Source organism: Balaenoptera borealis, assembly GCF_965194805.1.
Source record: "Balaenoptera borealis genome assembly, chromosome: 3".
NCBI lineage: Eukaryota > Metazoa > Chordata > Mammalia > Artiodactyla > Balaenopteridae > Balaenoptera > Balaenoptera borealis.
In genome coordinates this window covers 59,252,250-59,267,061 of record NC_138866.1, presented here as the reverse complement: position 1 = coordinate 59,267,061, position 14,812 = coordinate 59,252,250, and the positions used below count along the sequence as shown (strand labels likewise).

The 14,812-nt window shown below is 37.8% G+C and overlaps 1 long non-coding RNA gene and 1 pseudogene across 2 annotated transcripts in view; both read right to left on the bottom strand.

Moving 5' to 3' along the window:
* Positions 1 to 14,812, bottom strand: part of LOC309625132 — a 359,632-nt gene that overhangs the window by 6,211 nt on the left and 338,609 nt on the right. Inside the window, exon 2 of the long non-coding RNA XR_014242340.1 lies at positions 14,223 to 14,242. This is a non-coding gene — a long non-coding RNA (uncharacterized lncRNA). The remainder of the gene's footprint in view (positions 1 to 14,222; positions 14,243 to 14,812) is intronic.
* Positions 326 to 14,718, bottom strand: LOC309625109 (transcription factor BTF3 pseudogene; annotated as a pseudogene). Its single transcript has one exon. The product of its transcript is annotated as a transcription factor BTF3 pseudogene (transcript).

The following is a 14,812-nucleotide window of genomic DNA, read 5'->3' as shown; positions in this document are numbered from 1 at the left end:
AGCTGGTCACAAAGCACCGAGCTGATCTCTCTGTGCTATGCGGCTGCTTCCCACTAGCTATCGGTTTTACATTTGGTAGTGTATATATGTCCATGCCACTCTCTCACTTTGTCCCAGCTTACCCTTCCCCGTCCCCGTGTCCTCAAGTCCATTCTCCAGTAGGTCTGCGTCTTTATTCCCGTCCTGCCCCCAGGTTCTTCATGCATTGGTCTATGATTCTATCTTTGAGCCAGTACCACTGTCTTAATACCATAGCTTCATATTAATACTTCATATCAGGTAGAGCAGATTCTCCCACGGTGTTTGTATTTTTTAAATTAATTAATTAATTTATTTATTTTTGGCTGTGTTGGGTCTTCGTTTCTGTGCGAGGGCTTTCTCTAGTTGTGGCAAGTGGGGGCCACTCTTCATCGCAGTGCGCGGGCCTCTCACTATCGTGGCCTCTCTTGTTGCGGAGCACAGGCTCTAGATGCGCAGGCTCAGTAGTTGTGGCTCACGGGCCCAGTTGCTCCGCGGCATGTGGGATCCTCCCAGACCAGGGCTCGAACCCGTGTCCCCTGCATTGGCAGGCGGATTCTCAACCACTGCACCACCAGGGAAGCCCATCCCACCGTGTTTTAATTGACTCTCCTGTCCACCCACATTTTCATATAAATCTTAGAGTCAGTCTTTGAATATCCACAAAAAACTTGGTGGGATTTTTATTTGAATTGCTTTGAATCTATAGGTCAATTTGGTCCCTACAAAATACTGAGTCTTCCAATCCATGAATATGACACATTGTTAGAAATCAGGATAATGGTTATTGCCTGTTTTGTATTTTATATAAATGGATTATTTTATACTTGTTCAATATTAGGTTTGTGATGTTTGTTAATTTTGTTGCTTGTAACTGTACTTTTTTTTTTATTGCTGTGTATTATTCCATTGCGTGAATGAATATCCCATAATTTATGCATCCATTCTATTGTTGATGGGCATTTGTGTGGTTTCCACACAGTTTGAGGTCAGTATGAACAGTGCTGTTAACAACATACTGTTCATGTCTTTTGATAAACGTATGTTCACATTTCTTGGGGTGTGTATAAGCCACCTGATCTTTAAGTTAAAATGGAAAGTGCTGTGCTGGTGACTTCTTCCTCTTCTGGTCCAACAGTCCATCAACTCTACTGGTCCAACAAACCATCAACTCTATCATGTATATAATGGTTATTTCTCCTAAGGGGTATTTTTCTGGACCTCATTTCTTTTTCTTTGGTTCCTTTCTCAGATGTAATGTTTGAGTTGTTTGGTATTTGTCCCTGCAAAAACTCTTTCATCTCATCTTCTGCCTCTCATTTAACAAGAAGTCCCTTGGGATCTCATAAATACTTTTAAGATTTGATATTTTACCCAGGCATTTTGAAGGCTTTCAGTGGGATGGTTGGCCTAGGTGTTTACCTTCCCATACTACTGGAAATAGAATTCAATAGAATTTAACACACATTTACTAATCACTTACTATATATCAGGCTGTCTTCTAGGTTTAGGGATATGGTATTGAAAAAAACAGACAAAATCTCTACCTTCATGGGGCCTACATTCCTAACCAATATCTCTACAAATATTCCTTCTGTCCTTTTCTCCCTTTTCTCCGTGTGTTCAGCTTAAATGTATGTTAGACCTCAGTCTTTCCTCAGTATCTTTGAACCTACCTTTTGCATCTCTGTGTCTCCATCCTGAATTATGGATAATTTCTTCAGATACATCTTCTAGTTCATTAATTCATGTAATGGAATCACACATGTTTTCCCCCTCAGTGAATCAACTTTTATAAATACAAGTGTTCAAATCACTATTATTTTATTTTGTTTATATACGTACATATATATGTGCACGTGTGTGCAAACACACACATATATCTATAATCTATCAGTGAAAAATCCAATTTAAAATATTTAAATGATGTATGAATATGCATTCTCACTCATGATAAGAAGTATTCCTAGAGAATGTTCCATAAGCTGCATATGCTTGTGTGACAAGTGCACAGCAGCCTCATTGCCAGCTACTACTTAAGTTTTGCTTGTAGTAGGTTTGGCTATAACTATGCATTTTTTTCTGGTTGACTCCAAGTTCACAGAATTTTCATGTATCTTGTTAAAATTTCTTCACTTTGAAAATAAATGTCTTCTCAGATATTATCAAATCAAGTATGGCAAACAAGGAATAAATAATCAAAAAGTCAGTACAGTGTGTAATTTTATCCAAAAAGAAGAATTCACTTAATCCCTGTCTCTCATCCAGTTAAAATACCTTTTACTATGTAATGATGTTGCAGACATTTAAAATAATAGCCAAAATCATAGCAAACACCTGTGAACTTATTATCTAGCTAATAAAATGTGTTCCTATTTTCCCTTTCCCCCACTACCAAGAGAAGTTTTAAGTTTTTTACTAAGTTTTTTTAATATATTTTTTGAGCATGTTAAGATTCATCACTTTATAATGTCTTTTAAAAAGGGCACTTTCTCAGCTTGCCTGTCATTTAGTGACCCCAAATTAATTCATCTTAATGATTAAACAAGTTTTCTCCACTATTACGTGAGCCTCACCTTTATTCTCAGGCAGTGTCAAAACTGGCCTTAAGTAAATTCATATACATAAAATTGATGGGTCAATGAGACCTTTGAAGCATATTGGAAAATTATACAAATTTATACTCCTACCAACTATATATGACATTGTTTTTCTTCTTATATCCTTATCAATTCTGAGTTTTGTCAACTATATATATATTTTTTGGCAATCTCATTAATAAAAATCTTGTACTGATTTGTATTTCTTTAATAAAGAGTGAAACATATTTTCTAGTACATTTATAATTTGGGGATTTTTTTTAACATTTAATATTTTTTCATATGGTAGTTCTGTTTTTAATTTTTTTTAATTTTTATTGAAATATAGTTGATTTACAATGTTGTGTTAGTTTCAGGTGTACAGCAAAGTGATTCAGTTATCAATATATATAAATATATACTTTTTAAACATTCTCTTCTATTATAGGTTACTACAAGATATTGAGTATAGTTCCCTGTGCTATACAGTAAGTCCTTGTTGGTTATCTGTTTTATATATAGTAGTGTGTATATTTTAATCCCAAACTCCTAATTTATCCTCCCACCTTTGGTAACCATAAGTTTGTTTTCTATGTCTGTGGGTCTATTTCTGTTTTGTAAATAAGTTCATTTGTATTGTTTTTTTATTTTTATTTTAAAATTTTTTTATTTTTTAGGTTTTTTTGGCCATGCCACGTGGCTTGCGGGATCTCAGTTCCCCAACCAGGGATTGAACCCAGGCCACGGCAGTGAACGCCTGGAATCCTAACCACTAGGCAACCAGGGAACTCCCTGTATCATTTTTTTTAGATTCCACATGTAAGCGATATCATATGATATTTGTCTTTCTCTGTCTGGCTTACTTCAGTTAGTATGATAATCTCTAGGTCCATCCATGTTGCTGCAAATGGCATTATTTCATTCTTTTTTATGGCTGAGTAATATTCCACTGTATATATTACATTTAACTTTTAATTTATTTGAAATTTATTTAGTTGTTAAAAAAAACAGTTAGGGATCAACTTCTTTTTTTCCCAAGTTTCTGTTAGTTGTCCCAGTATAATTGATTGGATAACCTTTGTCTTCCCTATATTGAAATGCACTCATATAGCAAATTACCATGTGTTCCTGGATCTATTTATGGACCCTAGTCTATTCAACTGAGTGCTGTATTGTATTACTTAAAGTCATTTTATAGTAGGTTTTAATATCTATCTTTTATCTATGCTAAATCCTCCCCCAATTATGCATTTTTTAAAAACTAAGTGAAGAACTTTATTAACTTTTGTTTCAAACTTTATTACCAGGCTTCTACAGCTTAATTAGCTGCAAAGAATGAATGGCGTATAGGCAAAAACTGAAAAGAGCTGCAGTGTCCAAGGGACTTGGGCTTTAAAATATTAGGAATCTATATTTTATCAGACCCAGGGACAAAGTTTTAAAAAGTAGTCTTAATATAAAATAACAGCACCCAGTAACTTCAAGTTTCATCTTCAGAAGTTGACTCAATTCAGTTTGTCTCATTCTTGAACGCCTCAGCAAAATTCTCCGTAAGATCTGGAATTTCATCATCACCATCCTCTCTAGTAGCAAGCAGTGCTTTTCCACCCACAGATTATTTTGGCAGCGCTTCAGCCAGTCGTTTTAAACTAGTCAGACTGTCTGCACCAAGCTGTTTTAAGATGCCAGGTAACATTTCTGTCAGCTGCTTTGTTTCAGCATGGCCAATAACAGTGAAAGTGTTGGCCGCCAGAGATGTTTGAAATTTAGGGTTGTTAATGTGCATCACATTAACTTTTCAATACCAGAGATGTTGTTTACCCCTAAGTTTCTTTAAGTTCTTTAAGGAGAAGTTTGTTTGTTTGTTTGTTTGTCTTAAATCATCTGTTGTAGCTGTTCTATGAACCAACTTCTTTCTGTGAGCAGTTCCTTTCCCACCAATGTGCACTTGTGCCTGCAGTTTTGTGAGTTTCTTCTGGTTCATGATAGTTTCTTTCATCTTGATGGAGTGGAAATGGAGCCCTGTGGGGGGGCCAGGTCTGGCGCTCAGGGGGTCTCAGGCAGACCAGCTGGGATTAGGGACACACATGGGGTGCCCCCAGTTATGCTTTTCCAAATTTCCCAAAATATATATTTATTTTTAATGAAAACTTTAGAATCACTTTTCAAGTTCCCCCCAAAGTTGTAATTTGATTGTGATTGCACTGACTTTATAATTTAGGAATAATCAACAACTTCGGAATATTGAGTCTGTCTAAACAGAAACTAATATGCCTCTCCATTTATTCTGTCATCTATTTTAGTAAAATTTTATAGCTTTTTTTTATACAGGTCCTGCACATTTTTATTAGGTTTAGCCACAGGGTTTGTGTGCAGGTATCCTTTTTTTTTTTTTTTTAATTTATTTATTTTTGGCTGCATTGGGTCTTTGTTGCTGCATGCAGTCTTTCTCTAGCTGCGGTGAGAGGGGGCTACTCTTCGTTGTGGTGCGCGGGCTTCTTACTGTGGTGGCCTCTCTCTCGTTTTGGAGAACGGGCTCTAGGTGCACAGGCTTCAGTAGTTGGGGTGCACGGGCCCAGTTGCCCCATGGCATGTGGGATCTTTCCAGATCAGGGCTCGAAACCGTGTCCCCTGCATTAGGAGGCAGATTCTCAGCCACTGCACCACCAGGGTAGCCCAGGTATCCTTTTTAATAAGAATTTTTCCCTTTTCTGTATTTCCACTTAGTTGTTGTTTGTATATAGGAAATTTTGGAATTTTTTTTCCAATTTGCAGGAAGCTCTTTTGTTTTCCTCTTGTTGAAGTAGAGACTTCCGTGTCTCTGTCCACACCGTCCCCCCCAGTCCCTCCCCCACCCCATAGTTGATTGGATCCTAGCTGAAAAGATCAGGAATGGCACTTCACCAGGAAGACAAGAAAATTTATTTTTGTGTAAAATTTATTTTGGATCTATAATATGTTTACTGATTTGAATAAGGCTTATTTCATTAACATGAAATTTCCCCCCTGTAACTGTCACTAACAATGCACTCTGTTGAATCTCCCTCTGGTATCAGGTTCTCTTTAACAATTCAGTCCAATTTCATAACCTTAAAAAACACCTTTATTGTGAAAAGGAGGGACAAAAAGTGTTTAAAAAGCTTCTCTGACTGCACCTTGTTTTGTAGTTTTGATTTTGGAACCATGTGAACATTTCATATAATTAAAAAACTTGGATCAAAAAGGAAAAAAAACTCCTACAAATCTGAAACAAATGGATACAAATGAACCTAGGAGTATGTAAAATTGATAGTACAAACCACACAGAAAAAAAAAAATTATTTCAAATGACATTAAAACTCAAACTTTTAATGTAGCTCCATGGTGAGTTATATCCTAAAGAGCAAAAAGAACCACAATGAAATATTTAGTTTCAATTCGTAGTTCTTTTTTTTTTGTTTGTTTTGACCACACAGCTTGTGCAAGTGAAAGCATGCAAGTGAAAGCTTGGAGTCCTAACCACTGGACCACGAGGGAATTCCCACAATTGATAGTTCTCTTGTTAGTACTATTAGTTCTATTGTTAGTAGTAATACTAGTATTGTTGCTTTGAAACTATTTTACGCATAATATACATTATATATGTATATGTTATGTATATGCATAAGCAAATATGCAATCATGTTAATGTCATTAAAACCAAGATTTTCAGTGTGAAAGCAAAGGAATACAAATATAATAATTGATGATTTAATTTTTCACTTAAATTGGAAATATCCATATGAATGCATGATTTAGTTTTCTTTCTGAAATTCACATATTTCCTAGCTTTATTTACTGAGAGGGCATAGAAATAATTACAGTCTGGTAGAAGTGAGCATCCCCAGTGCTGATCATAGTCTCTGAAAGCCATTTCTCAACAAAAGGAAGAAGGGTTCCTTGAAAAAAATGGCTGATCCTAGGTCTGGGGCAGGAAATGTACCAGAATGAGCTTGATACCTCTTGCTATGCCAGAAAGCAGGAGTGCTATCAATACCACTGGAATTGTGTGGATACAGGGGTCAACTTGAAGGATTTCACACTGGCCAAACTTGGGACAATTTGAGCCTTGAATACTGCAATGTATAAAGCATAACATATACAGGCATACCTCATTTTGTTGTGCTTTGCTTAATTGCACTTTGCAGATACTGTGCTTTTTATAAATTGAAAGTTTGTGGCAACCCTCCATCAAGTAATTCTATTGGCACAATTTTTCCAACAGCATTTGCTCACTCCATGTCTCTGTGTCACGTTTAGGTAATTCTCACAATAATTCAAACTTTTTCATTATTATTATATTTGTTGTGGTGATCTGTGATCTTTGATGTTACTATTTTAACTGTTTTGGGCCACCATGAACCCGTGCCCATTTAAGATGGCGAACTTAACCAATAAATGTGTGTGTTCTGATTCCTCCACCTGCTGGCCGTTCCCCTGTCTCTCTTCTTCTTCTCAGACCTTCCTATTCCCAGAGACACAACAATATTGAAATTAGGCCAGTTAATAGCCCTACAATGGTCTCTAAGTCTTCAAGTGAAATGATGAGTCCCACATCTCTCACTTTAAATCAAAAGCTTTGTGAGCAAGGCATGTCAAAAGCCAAGACAGGCCAAAAGCTAGGTCTCTTGGCAACAAACAGTTAGCCAAGTTGTGAAGGCAAAGGAAAAGTTCTTGAAGGAAATTAAAAGTGCTACTCCAGGGAACACAAGAATGATAAGAAAGCAAAACAGCCTGATTGCTGTAATGGAGAGAGTTTCAGTGGTCTGGACAGAAGATCAAACCTGCTACAACATTTCCTTAAACCAAAGCCTAATCCAGAGCAAGGCCCTAACTCTCTTCAATTCTAGGAAGGCTGAGAGAGGTGAAGAAGAAAAAGAGTTTGAAGCTAGCAGAAGTTGGTTCATGTGGTTTAAGGAAAGAAACTGTCTCCATAACATCAAAATGCAGGGTTAAGCAGCAAGTGCTGATGTAGAAGCACTAGAAGATCTAGCTAGGATAATTAATGAAGGTGGCTACATTAAACAACAGATTTTCAGTGTAGATGAAAACAGCCTTCTCTTGGAAGAAGATGCTATCAAGGACTTTCATAGGTAGAGAGGAGAATTCAATACCTGGCTTCAAAGCTTCAAAGGACAGGCTGACTTTCTTGTTAGGGGCTAATGCAGCTGGTGACTTTAATTTGACACTAATGCTCATTTACCATTCTGAAAATCCTAGGGTTCTTAAGACTTATGCTAAATCCACTCTGCCTGTGCTCTATAAATGGAACTACACAGCCTGGATGACAGCGCATCTGTTTACCACATGGCTTACTGAATATTTTAAGCCCATTGTTGAGACCTACTGCTCAGAAAAAGAGTCCTTTCAATATATTTACTGCTCTTTGAAAATGCACCTGATCACCCAAGAGCTCTGATGGAGATGGACAATGAAATTCATGTTGTTTTCATCCCTGCTAACACAACATCCATTCTGCAGCCCATGAATCAAGGGATAATTTCAGGGACTTCCTTGGCGGTCCAGTGGTTAAGACTCCGCGCTTCCAATGCAGGGGGTGGGGGTTCGATCCCTGGTCAGGGAACTAAGATCCCACATGCCACATGGCACGGCACCCCCCCCCCCCACCAAAAAAGGGGTAATTTCAACTTTCAAGTCTTTTTTTCTTCTGGCTGCGCAGCGCAGCTTGTGGGATCTTAGTTTCCCCACCAGGGATTGAACCTGGGCCCTCGACAGTGAAAGAGCAGATCCCTAACCACTGGACTGCCAGGGAATTTCCCATCAAGTCTTACTGCTTAAGAAATACATTTAGTAAGGCCATAGCTGCCATAGATAATGATTCCTCTGATGAATCTGGGCAAAGTAAATTGAAAACCTTCACTGTTCTAGATGCCATTAAGAACATGCGTGACTCATGGGAAGACATCAAAATATCAACCTTAACAGGAGTTTGGAAGAAGTTGATTCCAATCCTCATGGGTGACTGTGAGGGGTTCAAGACTTCAGTGGAAGAAGTCACTGCAGATGTAGTGGAAACAGCTAGAGAACTTGAATTAGAAGTGGAGCCTGAAGATGTGATTGAATTGCTGCAATCTCATGATAAAACTTGAATGGATGAGGTCTTGCTTCTTACAGATGAGCAAAGAAATTGATTTCTTGAGATGGAGTCTATTCCTGGCCAAAGATGCTGTGAAGATTGTTGAAATGACAACAAAGGATTTAGAATATTCCATAAACTTAGTTGATTAAGCAGTAGCAGAGTTTGAGAGGATTGACTCCAATTTTGAAGGAAGTTCGACTGTGGGTAAAATGCTATCAAACAGCACTGCATGCTACAGAGACATCTTAAGGAAAATTCATTTGATGCAGCAAACTTCACTGTTTTCTTATTTTTAAGAAATTGCCCCAGGCACCCACAACCTTCAGCAACCATCACCCTGATCAGTCAGCAGCCATCAACACTGAGATAAGACCCTTTACCAGCAAAAAGATTATGACTTGCTGAAGGCTCAGATGATGGTTAGCATTTTCTAGCAATAAAGTAGTTTCAGTTAAGGTATGTACATTGTTTTTAGACATAATATGCTATTGCACACTTAGTAGACTACAGTATAAAGTAAACATAACTATTGTAGGCACTGGGCTGGAGGGCTTAAGGGAACACTACCTTATCCATCACAAATCTTTATGATTTCAGTTTGTTCCCTCAGTATTTTCCTTGTTTCTGTAGGTTTGAATGAATGGTTTTTAACCTCTGACCCATATTTTCAATTGAAAATAAAATGAAAAATTAGTACACATTAGAAAAATAGTCAAGTGAGAGGGGGCTAGGATAGTAAAAACTGCCCCTTGAGAATGGTAAAGAAAGCTTCATGAGCCTGGCAGAATTCAGACTCTGTAAGGTTGTCACCCAGCAGTCCATGTCCCTGTTGAGGAACTTTGGTGTGTGAGAAGCTCTCTCTCTCTCTGTCAGAGGCAATGCTGTGTAATCATTATTCCTGAGCAGACAGGTAGATGAAATTTTACCCCCCTCCTCCCACTTGCCGTTAGGTGGACCCATGTACTTAGTTCTGGCCAAAAAAATGTAAATAGGAATAATATAAACCACTTCCAGACCTGGTCTTTAACAGCATCGAACGTAGTTCTCCAGCTCTTTTCTCCCATCACTGCGGCCTTGGATACCTCATATTCCAGATGGTGTAGCCACTGGTTAGCTGTTATTCTTTTAAAAAAATCCTTTATAAACACACAAACAAAAACCCTTTTTTGAATTTTAATCACCCAACTGTAGTGAGAAATGACATTTGGTCTTGAATTCTAGATTCATATCAAGGCTACCAGTGAGTGAGTCACAAAGCCAAAGTTGTACTTTTTTGAAGGAGGAAGTGGGGTGAGGGTAAGAGGAGGGATAAAGGCCATGAAGAATGATAATCAAACAGAAGACATTCGTAGAGTGATTCATTGCTCTCCCAAGAGTTCAGAGGGATATCTTTGCACTTTGTCTTGTCCAGCTGAGACACAGAGTCATACACCTCATAGTTACATTAGTGACAATGTCATGGTCTCCCATAATGTTGTTTCTAAAAATGCACATGCTTAAAAGTTCAAGGGTCACAAGGGCTTCTAATGCTGAAATGTGCAAAGGTGCAAAATTTCTGCACTGCTGCCTTTGGGAATGAGATATTTTAGATGGCAAGAATAAAGGAAAAAATAGGGGAAAAAAAAGAGATATTTAAGATGGCATAGGTATGAGATCTTGAAAATATTAGAAGTTAAAATAGAGTCAAGGTTAGTCACAGTACCTAATGGTTGTAAAGTGAATTTTTACTTTTGTGGTTATTTGCAGGAAACTTAATATCCCAGCCAAATTTTGCTTGCCCCCAAAATTACTTTCAAGATAGTTCTTTTTACCATCAGTTCACACATGTGTAAAGGAATATAAATTCATTTTAATATAAGTTCAAGAAAAATGTCCCTAGAAAAGTGATGGCAATTATTTCCCAGGATCTCATGATATGTTCCAAATACAAATATCTATTACTCAATTATTCTCATTGTTAATGAAGTTGACTGAGAGTTGATATCAGATGTTCCTCCAGTTATAGAAGACTGGTTAGTCCAGAGGGGTAACTCATGTAGAGTGAAACAATTATTAAGAACAGTAAAGTTGATATAATAGTGGAGACCCTTTGGAGTTTCCTTCAGAGGTATCAAGATGTACAATGTTGTGAAGTGAACAAGGACATAATTAACACGCTTTTAAATTTTATAACTAGAAAGAAAATTTGTCATTCTAAATCAACCATAATAATCAACAACATTCAAATAATTCCAGAAACTTCCAAAATAGAGTGACATGTGAAGATGAATTCCCAGTATCTCTTTCATCACATTGTAGGAGATAAAGAAACAAACAAAACATGATCCAGGAAAAAATCATAAGTTATCAGGCTTCTCAGACTCACTGGCCTGGATGACATCATGCCACATATTTCTGGGATCTCAACTAGCAACCTTGCCCCACAAAAGCTTTACAAATCAGTAAAAATTGCCCTGGATCCTATTGATTTGTTGTAAAGTAAAATATTATTTGGTGGAGGAAACATATACTTAAGAAGGTTGTTCTGTGAAATCCTGCTGTAATGAAAAATGTAGACTCATATAAATCATAGATGGTAAACAGTGTTTGAAAATATTATGTCTTTAGGAAATGTAAAATAAACTTCTAAGGTGATAGTCATACAAAATGTTTGAGGCATTTGTTATGTGATTGCTTTCTATGAAGCTAAGGTGAGCTCAAGTCATGGTGACTCCTGAGGCTAAAAGGATGGGTATATTTAGTAGTAGAATTGTAGTGGATTTAGTGGATTAATTCTGGTTGGTGGGCAAAGTCTTGGAAAGAACCTTCTCAAATGGTTTCTTGTTGTCTTCATCAGCAGCTGTACATTGATAATAGAGTTTGATAAATTAAAATGGTACCATCTGCTTATTCTTGAGGTTAGACTGTACATTTTTGTTGTTTTTGTTGTTCTTGTTCGTTCTTTTTTTTTTTTTTGGCCACACAGCTTGCAGGATCCCCGACCAGGGATCGAACCTGTGCCCCCTGCAGTGGGAGCTCAGAGTCCTAACCACTGGACCACAAGGTAAGTCCCTGCTGTTGTTTTTTAAACTAAGTAGTAGGCTTGTGTGTGGTGAGTCATTGAGTGTTATCCTGTAGATACAGACTTAGTAGGAGAATAGACACGTGTGCTTGAATTAGGGTACCGCCTGTTGGATCCATTCCGTCTCTACTCCTGCTCCTTGAGGTCACAGGGCAGGTGAGGCCAGTATCATGGCCCAGAGCCAGGCTACACCCACCTCACCTCATTCAGCCCTCACCTGAAGCTGCAGAGACTGACGCTTCTGCTTTTCCCCCACTTCTTTTTTTTTTATTTATTTACTTTATTTTTGGCTGCGTTGGGTCTTCGTTGCTATGCGCAGGCTTTCTCCAGTTGCGGCGAGCGGAGGCTACTCTTCATTGCGGTGCGCAAGCTTCTCATTGCGGTAGCTTCTCTTGCTGCAGAGCACAGGCTCTAGGCACGAGGGCTTCAGTAGTTGTGGCACGTGGGCTCAGTAGTTGTGGTTCGCAGGCTCTAGAGTGCAAGCTTAGTAGTTGTGGTGCACGGGCTTAGTTGTTCCACTGCATGTGGGATCTTCCCGGACCAGGGCTCAAACCCGTGTCCCCTGCATTGGCTGGCGGGTTCTTAACCACTGTGCCACCAGGGAAGTCCCTTCCCCCACTTCTTAACCTTCCTGTAGTTTCTTCCTTCCCTCCTGCAACTTTATGCCACCACTTCATTAGGAGACAAACCTAGTTGAAGGACAATTATGTAAAAGCAGGTGAGGTTGTTTGGCAGTGTATTTGAGCTAGAATGGGTCATGGAAATTACTTCTGTGAGAAACAATATTTTAAAATTCAGTTACTTTGTTTTCAAATGTATTTTAATTAAATTTGATGAGTCTTATAATTCATTTTGATTCTGCATTTCTTTTTGTATACTCAATGTCAGATTTGTGTGATCGATTTAATCCCTGACTAAAGAAAAAAAGTCACAAGGGATACATCTGTTTAAGCATTCTTAACTTTGAACTTGTAGAAAGTCTCAAAGGTAACCTTTATTGGAGTTTTGTTTTGCAAAGATTAAAAGATATTTATTTTGCTTTCAATGGTCTTATATATTTCAGTATCTTTCTAGTTTGCTAAAAGATTAATAAGCCTCATGAACGCAACTGGTAAAGTTAAGAATTCTACACATAGGGAATTCCCTGGTGGTCCAGTGGTTAGGACTCCACACTTTCACTGCCGAGGATATGGGTTCAATCCCTGGCCAGGGAACTAAGATCCCACAAGCCACTTGGCATGGCCAAAAATAAATAAAATTTAAAAATAAAAAAAAAGGATTCTCCACATAATTCAGATAAAATAAGTTTTTGGCTTAAATGTTAACTTTAAAATGATTTTGAACTGTTCTGTATGGTACAGTGGTAGTGGATACATGACTATGCATTTGTCAAAACCCATAGAACGGTACGCCACAAATAATTAATTTTACTGCACGCAAATTTTAAAAAATCAGCTTGAATGGCAGGCGAGCCCAAGATGAAATGTAGGCTATGGCAAATAAATCTAACTGTATTACAAATGTATAACATAACCATACTGAACGGGATGGGGAAGAAAGGAGCTCACCTAAATAACTTTGAAAAAAGTGTTTTGATTAGATACTGTAAGGCCATAGACAAAAAGACTTGTACACAAACATCTAAGTCTGATTGGTAAATTCATTTATCACAGGGTATGGATTACTAATTTTAGAACTACTTTGCATATATACTAGGGTCGAACATATAAGTAAATATATTGCAGATAATGAGGTTCTTACTGTTGAACTTACTGTTGAGTTCTTTGATACTCCTCCCTCCAGGAGGTAGAGCTAAATTCCCCTCTCTTGAAAGTAGGCTAGACTTAGTAACTCCCTTCAAATGAATAGAGTATGGAAGAGAAAAACAGTAACTTTACATTGGAGACACCTGGTAGATACCACCTTATCCAAATAATCAGGATTAACAATACCGGTAACTAGACAGATTGATATTATGTGTACCCTCTGATAGACTGTGATAAGAAGGGCACACTACTCTGTGATATTCTTCCCCCCAAATCTACAACCACGGTCTAAACATGAGAAAGCATCAGACAAACTCAAACTAGGGATATTCGAAAGTGTCCAGGTCATGAAAGGCAAGGAAAGAATAAGAGACTGTCACAGAAGATTGTCATAGAAGATTGAGGAGACATGACAACTAAATACCATGTAGTATACTAGATTTGATCGCTGGACAAAAAAAGGGAAATCCCAATAAAGTCTATAGTTTAATGTTTTGTGCTAATGTTAATTTCATATTTTTGATCATTGTAATACAGTTATATTAGATGTTGACATTAGGGGAAGCTAGGTGAAGGGTATACAGGAATTCTATATTTGCAGCTTTTCTGAAGATCTTAAACTTATTTCAAAATAAAAAGTAAGCCTTCTGAAAATAGGCTTACATATAATTTTCCAAGACCATTGAATTTTTATTTTTTTCTGCAAATAATCTGCATTGCTTTACTTTTATTCACTCAGCACGTCCTAAACCAAACAGATTGTCTTCTTCCTCTCTTCCAAACCTGCTCCCCTGCTGTGCTCCTGTCTCGGTAAGGGGCACTACCACATTCTCTCTCAGTTGCCCAACTGGGAAACTGAGAGTCATCCTTTCCTTTTCCTTCTCCCTCACTTCCCAATGAATTGACCAACTATCCTGGATATTTCCTTCATATTCTGGAGTTCAGTTGTCTTTTTTGTCTTTCCCCATGGATTATAATCTCCCTGGGGGCTGTCTTCCTCGTTCCCCATGTGTTCCACGTGCCTAGCACAGTGCCTGGTGCATAGCAAGCACCCAAAAGCTATTTGCTAAATGAGAGAATGAATGCATATTTTATTGTATGTTGCTATTTAATGGTATTTTCACATCCCCTTGTATCTACCATAGTGGGATGCATCCATATGTCTCCTTTATTTATTTATTTTTAATCTGTGATAATTGAGTCTTAGAAATCAAGTGTGGCCTCCTCATTAACAGAAGTTTCACTAAGTCCAATCTGATGTTCTGATGGC